A 14,325-nucleotide genomic window follows, 5' to 3' on the forward strand; every position below is an offset into this window, starting at 1 on the left:
GTAGTGGAGGTCAACTTCCACAGGTCACCAAGCCTGTCTGGCGAGTGTTTTTTAGAGAAATCGCGCGTTGGATATATGAGCCCAACGCAAGGGCGAATAGTTAGTTTTAAGGAGAGATTCAAATGCATTAGATCAATTGCTCATGTTCACCTTTTCATGCAATAAGTCATTGAAGCTATTTTGTCAATAGTTGTATATTGTAAGTAAATAAACCTTATTGTATTTAATCATCGTCTGTCTATGTATTAGGGCATCAGGTACAGTTCCTCTAGCCTTCAGGTACGGTCCCAAGGGAATCTATACTTGCTTCAGGAGACCTCGAACAACACTGAGATGGTTCTGTCTCCCAGGTTACTGGGGATTATATACGAAGCCTTTTTATTTTATTAATAATTTAGCTCTTATATCCACGTTAAGCTATTAAGACTTAGAAAAGTCCCAAGCACCTCAACGCAAACCCCCCTTAAGATAAAATCACACCCCAAACTTATTAATTTAATATAACATTTGGCGCGGTCGGGAAAAGAAAGCAGCAAAAGGAACTGAAAGTACCTACGCAATAAATGCCTACTAACATAGACAAGTATGATTATTTACATTTTATTTTTTGATTTTTAAGTGCAGTGCAATTTTACCTCGCTTTTTGAATTTTTAGGTGCAGTGCGATTTTATTTATATTTTTGTATTTTTTTATATATAGGTATACCCCATTCAAATAATAATCAAAATCTTTAAAAATTAAAATAAAACAGTAATAAAATTAAAAAATTTTGAGATTATTTTATACCACATACTTAAAAAAAAGACTACAATAAATATGGACCAGGAACAAGATGAAATATTAAAAGCGCAACAAATTATTGCAACTTCGGTAGAAATTGCAAAATCATTACCAGAATATGAAGGAGATACGGACAATGATCAATTCAACATCCATTTAGGACAATTTGTGGAAATGACAAAAATTGACCTAAAAGTATTAAAAAATATGTTACTTTTAAGACTGAAAGGACAGGCGCTAACATTCCTAAAAGAAATCGAAAACACGATAGGTACAGAAGAAACCTCAACAATCAACTCAATAGAATTATTGCAACAGGCCTTCCAGAAAAGATTCATTGACACAAGTTCATTGAATAAACTGAAACATGGCCTAGTTACTTTCGAACAGACCCAAAACGTTCGTGAGTACTTGCATAAGGTTAGAATCGCAACAGAAGCGCGATACGGTCCAGGAGAAGGGGAATTATATGAAAAAATCATACTAAATGCATTTAAACAGGGACTCAACCCAAAGTTATACCGCGTTTTGATAGCTAAAAATATTGATAACCTAGAACTAGCAGTTCAGGAAATAGAAAGAGCCGTAGAAATTGATTCGATTGTCCTGCAGCATCAAAAACTGTCAATAAAGGCTATAGAAAACAAAGCCCCGATAAAGTCAAGAGATTCCTCTCTGCGATTTTTCTCCCGAGAATCATCGCCCAAACCTGTTCGAAATTAAATTCGAACCACCACACCTCCAAGACAAGTACGTTTTGCCCCCAATAATCAATTAAGGGCACAAACTAACAATGAACCATTAAAATGCTACACCTGTAACCGGTTAGGACATATCGCAAGAAATTGTTTCGCAAACAATAATTATCGCCCAAATATTAGAGGAACGGGTAACCGTTTGTCCAGGGGGACAAACAATAGTGGGTACGCCCCTAGAGGCAATCGAGGGAACACCTTTGTAGCAAGAAATAATTATCCAACCCAAAATCAAAATTTCCAACGCAATACGTATCAATATCAAGGAGGGTATCGTGGAAGGACAAATCAAACCAATAATAGTTGGAACAGAAATACAAGAGGAAGTTACATCAGCCGACGGCAGCCATATAATAGCTCCATCTCAAGTAATAACCAAGGAACCCGAAACAGAACAAATGAAAGTTCTACATCTAACATCTGGAAATCCCAGGGAAACGATATAAGCCCCCAAAATTCGTAGGACCAAAATTTGGTGGCAAGATAATTTATAGGTCCCCTCCAGTAATAATACCATTCTTAAGTGCAAATAATAATAATATGTTACCAGTATTTGAGAATTTTAACGCAGGGAATATTTATTTCTCAGCCCTTATAGATTCAGGAGCAACCGTAAATGTAATAAATACATCCGTATTTAATAAATTACCAAACTATATTAAACGACGAATGAGCAATATCTGTCCCAATTTATCAAGTGTAACCGGACACGACCTGGATGTGAAAGGCACTGTGTACCTCGCCTTGCGCAAGGATAACAGAAATTTCTATACTCGATTTATAGTTTGTAAGAATTTTCCATACGAAGGGATAATAGGCGCAAATTTTTTAAAATCAAATAAAATATTATTAGATGTAGCAAATTCAAAGTTTATCTACCCGACGGACACCATATCAATAATAAATAACATACAAGCGAACAAAGTAAGGGAGAATATAGGCAACATGAAAGAGTATAGAAACAAACAAATTCAAGAAATTTCTTATTTATGGAAAAAACTTGAAAAAATAGAAACTCCAGGAAAAAAACCAGCGGAGAATCTTCTAAATTCAATAAAAGAAGAAAATAACGAAAAATATTATGGATTTGTAGTTCGTAAAACAAAAATTCCCCCTAAATCAATGCAGAGGGTCCAAATACCACAAATCTTAGAACCAGTTAATGATAAAAATGAAATTTGGGTAGCATCGCCGTCGGAAGATCTCCCGAAATATGTAGTTTGTGAAGAACAAATTATAAATTACGAAAAGGGAGAAGGTTACATTTGGGTAACGAACACCCACGAAAACGACCTAATTACCCTAAGTAAAGGTACATGTTTAGTAGAGATACAAGTAGTATCGGAATCCGATATAAATAATTGGAAAAATTTGGAAAAAAAACTTCGTGAATAATATTAATGTTCACGTTGACAAAGAATACCCACTAACGCGATCTCAATTTCTTGAAAAATTCGAACTAAGTCACATAACCGATGTGTCATTAAAACAAAAATTATGCGACTTATTATGGGAATATAGAGATGTCTTTTCGACATCTGAAGATGACATAGGACTTACCCCATTTTATGAACATTTTATGAGCAATACAAACCACGGGGCCGCCACTTGCAAAACAACCATACAGAATTCCTTATAAACATAAGGAATGGCTAATAAACAAAATACATGAACTCGAAAAAAATCGAATCATAAGGCCAAGCATAAGCTCATACTCTGCCCCCGTTATTTTAGTCCCGAAAAAGAATAATGACCTTAGATTAGTGGCTGATTATAGAGCTTTAAATAAACAGGTAGTAAGCGACAAATTTCCCCTACCTAGAATAGACGAAATTCTAGATTCAATATCAAATAAAAATAAAATATTTACTTCCCTAGATTTGACACAAGGTTATCATCAAGTAAAAATAAAAGGGGCCGATATTTTTAAAACAGCTTTTTCAACTTCAGAATGTGGTTCTTATGAATACTTAAGAGTACCATTTGGACTAAAAACTAGTTCAAGTGCATTGTGTAGACCCCTCCTTCATTTACTAAGAGGCCTAAATAACATGATTCATTTTGTTGATGACGTCATAGCTATGGACAAAGACGCGGAGGACCATTTGGTGACCCTAACAAAAGTGTTTGAGAAATTTAGAGAAGGCAATTTAAAATGTAGACCGGAAAAAGTAAATCTTTTTCAAACAAAACTAAAATTTTTAGGAGTAGTTGTAACGCAAGGACAAATTTCCCCAGACAATGAAAAAATAAAATCCGTTAAAAATATAAAGCCCCCCCAAACAATTAAACAATTACGAGGAATCTTAGGATTAATGAGCTATTTCCGAAAATTTATTAGAAATTACGCACAAGTTGCAAAACCTTTAACGGACCTCACGAGAGGCAACCCACAAAAAATTGTGTGGTCTAATACAGCTCAGAATGCATTAGATCATTTAAAAAAGGCTCTAACCTCAGAACCTATTTTATCTCTACCCGACTTCCAAACAGGAAAATTCGTTGTTACAACGGATGCCTCAAACAAGGGAATTAGGGCGATCATCTCCCGAATAATAAATGGGGAAGAAAGAGTAATAGCGTACGCTTCTCGCACCCTGACTTCTGGAGAAAGTAATTATTCTGCTACACAGCTTGAATTATTATCGATTATCCACCATTTGGACAAGTTCAGACATTATTTGGTAGGCAGAAAATTTAAACTGCGTTCGGACCACAAAAGCCTGCAGTATTTGCAAACTTTCAAATAGCCAACGGGAATACTCGCGAGATGGATTTTGAAAATCCAAGACTTAGATTATGAATTTGAACATCTTAAGGGAAAACAAAATGCCCCATGTGACTATCTAAGTAGGTTTCCAGACAATACCCCAGTAGAAAATGAAAACGAAGAAGTCAACACAATAAAAGCAAAGTACGTTCCAAGAAAGAAGTGTTTAAAAATGAAATCGGTTGAGAATAATTCGGTTGAGAAGGAACAGAAAAACAGCCCACTTTCCTTGAATTCTATAAAAATATATCAAAAGAAAGATAATACTTGTGCCGCTCTAATTGAATATTTCTTATATGATAAAGAGTTACCTGATGAAATGAAATCTTTTAAAAAAGAAATTGATAACTATTATTATGATTTCGACGAAAAAATACTATATAGGATAATGACAGATAGCGATAAAAGAAATCAAACTTCCATTATACAAGTTTTACCCCAAATTTTGGAAAAACCCGCTTTTGAATTTTTTTATTCTGAAGTAGGAGGTCATTTGGGAATAGATAAGACATTCCATAGATTAAAATAATACTTTTTCGTTACTTCAGCCTTAACAAAGTTAAAGAATTATGTTAATAATTGTGAAACCTGTAATTTAAGAAAAAATCCCCAAGTCTACCCGAATCCAACGATAGGAAGAACGCTTACGGCCCGGTTTCCATTTGACATAGTTTCTTTTGATTTATATGGTACAAGTGGAGGACTACCCACGTCTAATGAAGGACACACCTGTGTACTGTCAGTGATTGATCATTTTTCCGGTTTCACATTTGCTAAACCATTAAAAAATCAAAGCGCTTATGCGACTTCGAAAGCCCTTGCCAAAATATTTCTTAATTTCGGTATTCCTAATACAGTATTGAGCGACAATGGCCCTAATTTTGTATCGAAAGTAACCAAGGATTTAATGTCTTTCCTTCAAATAAATAAATTGGTATCGACCCCCTATCATCCACAGGCCAATGGGAAAATCGAGAACAGACACAAACTATTCTCTAATATGTTAAGTATTTATACGAAAGAAAATTGCTGGGATTGGCACGAAACCTTACCTTATTTAACAAATTAAATTAATACAGCTTATTCCCATGTCATCCGTGATAACCCATTCTACATATTATTCGGACGAGACTTTAGAATCCCTTATAATGAAATTATAGAGTCACGACAATTTTATAATGATTCTCAAGATTATAAACAGGAATTTATCAATAGAATGAGGAAAACTTATAAACTTGTAAAACAAGAAATAGAAAGATCAAAAAGAAAGCAAGAAGCAAAAAATATTCCTATTCAAAGGTAAACTCGATTTCCAAATAGGAGATTGCGTTTACTTAAAAAATGAAAACAAATCGGACGGCAAGAAACTTTCGGACCGATACCTAGGACCGTTAAGAATAATTAAGAGGTATGATAATAATGTTGCATTTAAACTATTAAAACCAAAAACAGGAAAAATCTATAAAACCCATGTTAGTCGTATAAAAAGGGCAAAATTCACAGAAACATGGACCCCTGAACTTTCAACATCAAATACCTCAGAGGACGAAAATGAACCACCTCGCTCTAGACTAGGTGAGCTTAAACCTTTTAATTTTAAACAAGGGTATTTTGAAAACAGTAGTGATGAAGAAAAATTTAATGAATTTCTAACCATGATAAATATGGTTACCCCCCCCCCCCCACCAAAAGTACCCCCGTCACGCGGAGACGGAAAAAAAGCGACTCATCTTCCAGTGAAGAGTCAGAAGAATTGGACTATACAATTTCTCCAAAGTCACAATTTTTTCCAGATAAAATGTCAACCCCTTACCCCCCCAAAACGTTTCCCCGACAATTTGGTGAAACCTATTTCACCAATAGATAGACCTTTGTCGTTACATGATGAATTAAATAAGGCTATACAAACTCCTGGGGACATAGAGTCACAAAGGGACAAAAAACCCCAAAAACAAACATTAAGAGAAGCAATGGATATCATTAACTACCCAATTAAGACTAGACAGAGTACATTTTATACTAATCCATCTACTGATGAGCAACAGTATCACGATATAACCGTCTCAAAGGCAAAACCAAAGGACTGGGTATCTTGGAAGGAAACCTTAATGCAAACAATTCCTCACCCCCCGGAAGACATGGCTTTCAAGCAGTGGAGGCACCCCAAGAAGACATTTGAATCCTCCCAAAGCTCCCAAGAATCGTTCAATTCTCCCGAGCCCAGAGATCAACAGGACGAGTCAATCAATAAACCCTCCACTTCACGAGGAGAAGAAATTTACGAAGGTCAGGCTGGATCTACACCTAGATCTCAAACTTCTACTTCAAGAGAACCAGATACTAAATCTACAACTAGTTCCTCAGATACTGAGAGTGAATCAGGCACAAATGAGCCCAAAGATGTGGAAGGAACAAGACCACAGAGTGCAACTGCCCAGGCTAAAAAGGCACAAATTAAAGGTCGAAAATTTCTTAAAAAACAATATAAAAGGTTTGACTTGATATCGCTAGCGAAGCCAAAGAAAAAAACCGAGTCTACCGAAGAGAAGGTAACAACAAGGTCAGGCCGAGTTGTCAAAAAACCAGATAAATTGGATTATTAATAAAAGAAAAATAAACATCTATCAGTCCTGGATAAAATAAAGGAAAAAAAATAAATAAAATAATCATTTTTTTTTGCTAATTGTCAATTAATTACGCTAAGAAACCATCCCGTAATAAAACATCCTTAAAAGAAAGTACTTTTCAGGAAGTCTGAAAGACTCCAAGTGAAAAATTGGCCTATCTTATCAAAAAGTGCTCATTATTCTAAGTAAGTTCCAAATCACATTTTTTTGCTAAGATTAATCATAAGAGTGTAACTGCTTCATTAACATTTTTCTTAAAATAATTCTTTAAAGTTAAGGATTATCTTAAGGGTTAAAATTAGAACTGCCCCGTCGACTAAACGTTTCGCCAAATAAGTAGGCGAGCCACTTCCTGATTCTTGAACTTTAATTTCTCTAATAATATAACCCGTAGCTTGGTAAACATATCTTACCACAAGTATAACTCAGCTGTAACAAAACGTTAATTAGAAAGCTTATTAATATTGCTAAAGCTTACGCATAGACAGACGATTTAGGTTTGGAAACTAGAATTACAATCGAAATTACAAGAAGTCTACTATACACGAAACCTGAATAGAGAAAACGAGGCGCCCTTGCGGGTTGTAGTGGCAAGGCTTGGCGTGTTTCAACTTGCCTGGCCACAAACAGCCTTAAAGGACTCCTTAAAAGCTACCTCTTCATTGTTACAGCCAGCCATAAAGTGAAACAAATGAAAGTACATTGCAACAAACTATAAATTGAATTTTGACAAACCCAAATTCCCCGTAAGCCAATAATCGGTAGTTGGAGCCGGTGCTGCTTACGAACTTCGTCTGAGTTCGTTGACAGAACTGATTCGATTTCCCAATTACTATTTCTTCATTGCTTCAACTCATGGTAGACCAACCAATTCAACCCGTAATATATAATATTCACACATTGTTTGAACGAATTCGAATAAAAATCCATATACGTCGTATTTCTCTGCTTATTACTTGAAGTGTAATTCATAATTTAAGAAATATTCCTTTTTTTTCATTTCCAACATCTCCAAGTTATTAAGTCCCTTTTAACTTAATTTACTACCCCACTTACCACCAAAATATGTCCAAAGCCATTATAGATACAGAATTTATTTCAATTATCCATGCTAAGGAAAACATTATATACGCGGCCGCGATTTTAGTTCAGGATGAGAATGGTAAAGAGGTGTATGCTGAAACATGATACCTCAATTACGATTTAACAAAATTTGAACCTCATACATATAGATTTGGCTTAAAATTAGCGAATACTCCTAAATATCAACCCGCGAGAGGAGAAGTAAAAATAAAATATTCAAATAAAAATAAGAAAGGAAAAAATTTGACAAGCCTTCAACTATTAATAAGAAAACTACAACAAAAATTTAATATAAGCTATTGGTTTTGCAAGGGCCCAAATCAAACTGATCTACTTTTAATTGATAAATGTAGACCACCGAAAATTTGTTATAAGATCGAAGAAAATGAAAATTGTATTAAGTACGAAGGAATTCACCACCCCTTAGATGAAATCCGACATTACGCCAAATTTATGTATGATCCAACGTTCCAAGATTACGCAGTAAGGGGAAATAACATTTTCTTAAAGAGAAAAAAATCGGTAGAAGCAAAAAAAGACGCATATAAAGGTAAATTAAAATCAAGAAAATTCAGACAATAAACAAAATCTACAATTTTTTAGACGAAACACCAGAAGGACTCAAGGCGGAAAAAGGTAATTACTCATTAGATAATTAGCCTGCTTATACGTGTGACTAGTACTAACCGGGAAAATGCCGCGACAAAGAACCTTAAGTAATACCGACACCCTAGAACCCGACCAAGACCTGATGTTTGCGAGACCAGAATTTTGGATTTCAAATAAAACCCAAAGTTTACCAAACCTCTCGGTAATAGACTATGAATTACGTGAAATAATCTTCGAATCCGCAATAACTAATGCAATAAGGAACTTGGAATATAATACCTTAAGTTCTTTATTGCAAGTTCCCGTTATTTTTAAAGAGGATCTCATCATACACGGAATGATCATCCTATTATACGGCTCATTTTCACTAGATATATTGAGCAAAGATTACGATTATAGGCACAAAAATGCTTCGTACACCTTCGCAGCCCTACTCCAAGCAATGCCCCCCGTTGCGTATCCTTTAATAGCATCTTTAATACGCGAAAATTTTTGGCACATAGAACAAGAATCAGGTTTCAAAATACTATGGCCCTTAAAGTTTCTGGAATTACTACTAGATGTAAATTACAAAATAGTGGAAAATGAAAATATATTGTTGGGAATATATGAACACTATTTAAGATACAGTGCCAATTTTGACCCAATAATTGTAAAAAATTCAACCCATTTTATTTATGATGAACAGTATATAGAGTTAAGAAATGTGACGATAAAATTCTACATGAAAGATGAAAATTTTGGATCAAAAATTTTGCCAGATAAAGACATAATTGTGTATGAAAAATTCCTAGACACAGCTAGCCCGCTATGCTTCCGTAAGGAATTGATTTATGAAATAATTCACACGACCTCAAATAAACTCAGTCTAAAAGATGTATGCAGGAAGCAAATACGGCAAATAATAAGGAAAAGGGACATTAATTATTCCATACAAAGCCTCCATATTCCCACTTCCCTAAAGAAATATATAATGTACATGGAAAACGGCCCCGAAATCAACGACAAGGACTTCCAATTAACATTTAAAACCCCCTACCTGTTAAAGTAAGAGTACAATTTACTGGCCAATAGTGGCCCAATTTTGAGAATTACGGAAAACTATGAAATTGACGGTCCCTTTTTACCCTTTTTCCTCCTCACCCTTTATGCAATTTTTCTAATTTGTAGACAAGGAAGAACTGTTTAAAATAAAAGAAAAATTTGGTTGGCAGCGAATAGAAATAAATACATCGATAAACACGTCATACGCGATCCTAGAAGAAACCAGTGTCAAGGTAACCGCCAATTAACTTACTAACCTGCTTATAACTAACAAAAATTGAAAAAGAAATATCATGCCATTAAAAAGAACCTTAAGTTATCCCAACCTTACCAGGTTGAGGAATGGGGAAAGTTTTGATATAAAAACTAGAACCATAAAAACTCCCCCTAGATACCTGAAAAACCGAACAGCTTGGTTTCCATGTAAAACACAAAGTTTGCCAACTTTGTCAAATATTGAACACCAATTATTAGACCAAGATTTAAAAAATGCCGTTAAGAAAGCAACAAGAGAATTACAATACCAAACTCTCTACCTCCTTCTCGATATTCCTGTAAGCATCACTAATAAGTTAATAACAAGAATTTTGTTCATCTTGTTATTTTGTTCATTTACACGCAAGATAAGAAGAGAAAACTTCCAATATAAACAGCAACTTGCGTCTCGGACTTTTACGATCTTACTTAATAAAATCCCCCTCGAAAAATACCCTCTAGTAGTAACATTGATCAGCGAAAATTTCTCGAGAGTCTATAATGAAAGAGGCTATACAATCATATGGCCTCTCAGATTTTTGTCAATATTGATAAAAAGAAATAAAAATATCTTGTTGGAAAAACCAAGCATACTAAACAAAATTTATAAAGACTACAAGAACCATTATTCAGCTAGTAATTTGATAGGAAACGGCCGAAAATTCCACATTTATGAACCAGACTACAATGAACTGAAACAAATAATCTTTACCTGTAGCAAATGTGATGACAATTTTGCGTCCAAAATAGCGCCTCAAACAGATATAATCGTATTTGAAAAATTAATGAACTGTAGGGACCCCCTATTTTTCCATAAAATATTAATTTTCAAAATAATCCATAACGTGTCGGGACCTTCAACTTTAAAAGAACAGTGCAGAAAGCACGTCCGACTTCTCATGCGGAAAAGAAATATAAATTATACCCTGTGGAGCCTTCAATTACCTAAAAATTTACAAAAATACCTAATGTTCGCAGAAGACAATTCAGAAGATAAAGATCAAATATCTGAATTAACCTTTTGGTCAGCTCATATTCCAAGATCAAAAGATTTTTTAACATATTTAGGCGGACCAATTTTCAATGTGCAAAATAATTTCGACATCAACTGTGGAACAAAACTGTCTACTTTACAAAAATTTTAAACCTCTGAGTAACCAAACAGCTAATCCCGCAAAATTATCTATGAAAACATGTCTAACTCCACCCAATGATTATTAATATAACCCAATTGAATTTTTTTTAGAAATTGGACTTGTCTAAAGATTTGAAGTAATGGAATCTCGACCGAATTACTTCCTCGCAATCCAAGTTAAAAACCCTCAGATAAGGATGAATGCTTCCTTAATGCAAAAACATGTAATTGAAACAAACCCTATGATAACAAAAGCCTTAATCAAACAAAACTCTTTCCATCTAACGTTAAAAGTATTGCATCTGAAAAATAATACTGAAACTGAACATGTAAAAAGTGCTTTCGTCAAAACCATAGAAAAATATAGACAAAATTTTACAAATGAAAAACTTTATCTCGATTTTCAAGGCATCGGGGATTTCTTTGAGCAAATTATATATGCAAAATTAGAGAACGAAGAGGTAGTTAAAACGCGCTTAAATCCAATTATAGAAGAAATCTCTAAAGAAATTACCAAAAGCGGAGTACAAATTGTAAATCAGAAAACTGGAAGCCACATTTAACGTTAGTTGACCTAAGAAAAGTAAAAAAGCTAAGAAAAGAGGCACGAAAACTTCACCCCTCCTTATCTTCCAATTTTAAGAATATGAAATTTGGAAGAGAACTTGTAAACGGGTTACAATTACTATCAATTTTCGGACCTAAAAGCCAAGAAAACTATTACGAGATAATAGCAGAAATAACATTTGAACAAAACACCCCTAAATGCAACTAAACGTAAAAAAAAAGGGTAAAAGTTTCAGGAACAGGAAAGAGAACGAAACAGGAAATATATGGCGGTAAGGTAATGATTTTTCAAAATAAATTACGCTTACCAAAACTAACATTGCAAAAAAAAAAAATATATATATAACCTCCGTATAACTATCTTAATCCATATACTTATAGTAAGATAAACATGTTTAAAATTACCAAAATCGCCGGATCTGTGAGAACTTTACAAACCATTATAAATAAGTGTAATAACATATCCCACACGAAAAGTCTAAACTTAACACTTAGCCTACTGACCCCTTATAATATTAATATATACATTCAATAAAATTAGATTGGCTAATAAAAAAAAAAAAAAAAAATTGGAGAATCGGAGTGTCTATATGTGTCTATAGCGTGTCATAAATAGAAAATAATTTTTTTTTTCTTCTCTTAATTTTAACAAAAAAGTACCAAAAACATTTAACAAAATTCAATCTCTTACCTTATCCGATCTACATGGATCCATGACACGGTCTGAACTTTGAAAAATACTTCAAACATCAGTCTTTCAAAATACAAGCTTTGAAAACTATCAAAACACAATAACTATATTAAATAAACATTTGTTCACAAAATATACTTATATATCCCACTTAGATGACAGAATACGGTCTTCCAATCCTTTCGGAACAACTGAACAATGTAGTGTCAGACGGGACTTTTATATACCGATAAGCGAAAACAACCCCTAGTATTAAGGCCAATTTAGTTGCCTCATCCCCTTGAAACATGGCTACATCATTACAAAGTAATACATTGTTCTAAATCTAACTAACTTTCAAACAAAATGCAACGTACCGTGATATAACTCAAGTATTATCTTCTGAAGAATCAAACAAGACTTACTTTAACTAAATCTCGACCCAACAACGTATCGTAATAAAGCTTTCAACTTTTATCTTCCGAAAAATCAAGCAAGATCTATTTAAGAGCCTAAGTAACAAAGCCGTAAGCTTCGGATTAGATACCTGGGCTATGTTCATATTCTGTCTAATTGATAAGAACCCAAAAACCTAAAGGTTTTTCAAAAGTGCCATGATTATAATCATACCTTAAATCAGTATAAATAATTGCGTTAAAAGGGTATCTTCGCCTAATGGAAAAATGCGTTTTTTTTTAATTAAATCGAATTGAAAGTAATACACTTACCTATTTAAAAAGTTACACTACGCGATGACAAACTGTGCGTATATTAATAAAGAAATTTCATTTCCGTTCAACCTAAGCAAAAATTATGATAAAAAAGAAACAAACAAAAAATCCAGTTGAAAGTTAAACGCAGTATTTTATGTGCTTATAATTTGAGCAACTTTTATGCTATTTCAAAAAAAATATTTTTTTTTTCATTTAAAAATAAAACAGCCTAAAGAACTTAATTTTACTTAAAATTATAGGTCAAAATGGTTTATGGGAACCAATTAATTATAATATAAACCATCCCTTTGGTGTAATATTCAGCTACTTTGGTTAAAAATTAAAAAGAAATTCTAATTAATCATAAATGCTTTCATTTTAAACTATAGGCTATCTTAAACTACATTATTATTACCTATGTACGTAGGTGTATAAATTTAAATATAGTAATTTCCCCTCCCCTACAGAAAAAAATTTACAAAACAGTAGTTCAAAATTTTTCAATAATTATGACACAATCTTTTAGTTTAAAAAAAAATAAAAAAAAAAAAAAATAAAAACTTATGTTACGAAATACCAATAGCCTACAACTTATTATTTAAATGAAGCTAAATTCCACTAAAATTAAATTATAAGTCAATTTAATTTATAAATCAAATTTTTTATTTTTTTTCCATTTTAACAACTAAGATACTTAATTCAAAGCTAAAAGAGATTCAAATGCAAAAAGAACACTTCAATTTGCAACAATTTTAGAAATGATTAAAATAATTTCTCAAAGTGCAAGCAAAAAAATGGCTGTGATCTTTGAAACGTAGTTACTAGATCTTGCAATCTTATATATATAATGATGATCCCTACTTTTAAACTCCAAATCAAGTTAACTAATCCATAATTAAATTTAACCAATTAATTGGAACTATGCATCAAACTTTAACAATAAAATAAGCCTATCCTTCTATTACACATACACAACCAGTAATTTAAGTTTCCGGCTGTAACAAATAAATAAATTGTTTAATATGTTTATCAGATATATGTTTCAAGAAAATTTTCCCCTTGGTTAGCAAAATTTTAAACAGTTATCGTTTTTAACTATTTGGAGTCATAAAGAAGTTTAACGGCGATCCTCTCAAAATACAAGTGCTATTAATTTTTTTTATATCTATGTATTTTTAAAAGAAATAAAATAACTTTAATGTAAATATTGCCAATGTCTATCCATCTCCCCCAATGAGAGTAATGAACATCTAATAGGTCTTGAGTTAACTCCATCCTAGACCTAAAATAAAACTTAAAAAAAAGTCCCTAATAGA

The 14,325-nt window shown here is 33.1% G+C and overlaps 1 protein-coding gene across 4 annotated transcripts in view; it reads left to right on the top strand.

Moving 5' to 3' along the window:
* The window catches only part of LOC136043927 (uncharacterized), a 141,005-nt gene that overhangs the window by 14,843 nt on the left and 111,837 nt on the right, over positions 1-14,325 (top strand). The window lies entirely within an intron of this gene.

This window comes from Artemia franciscana, chromosome 1 (assembly GCF_032884065.1).
Source record: "Artemia franciscana chromosome 1, ASM3288406v1, whole genome shotgun sequence".
NCBI classification, from domain to species: Eukaryota; Metazoa; Arthropoda; class Branchiopoda; order Anostraca; family Artemiidae; genus Artemia; species Artemia franciscana.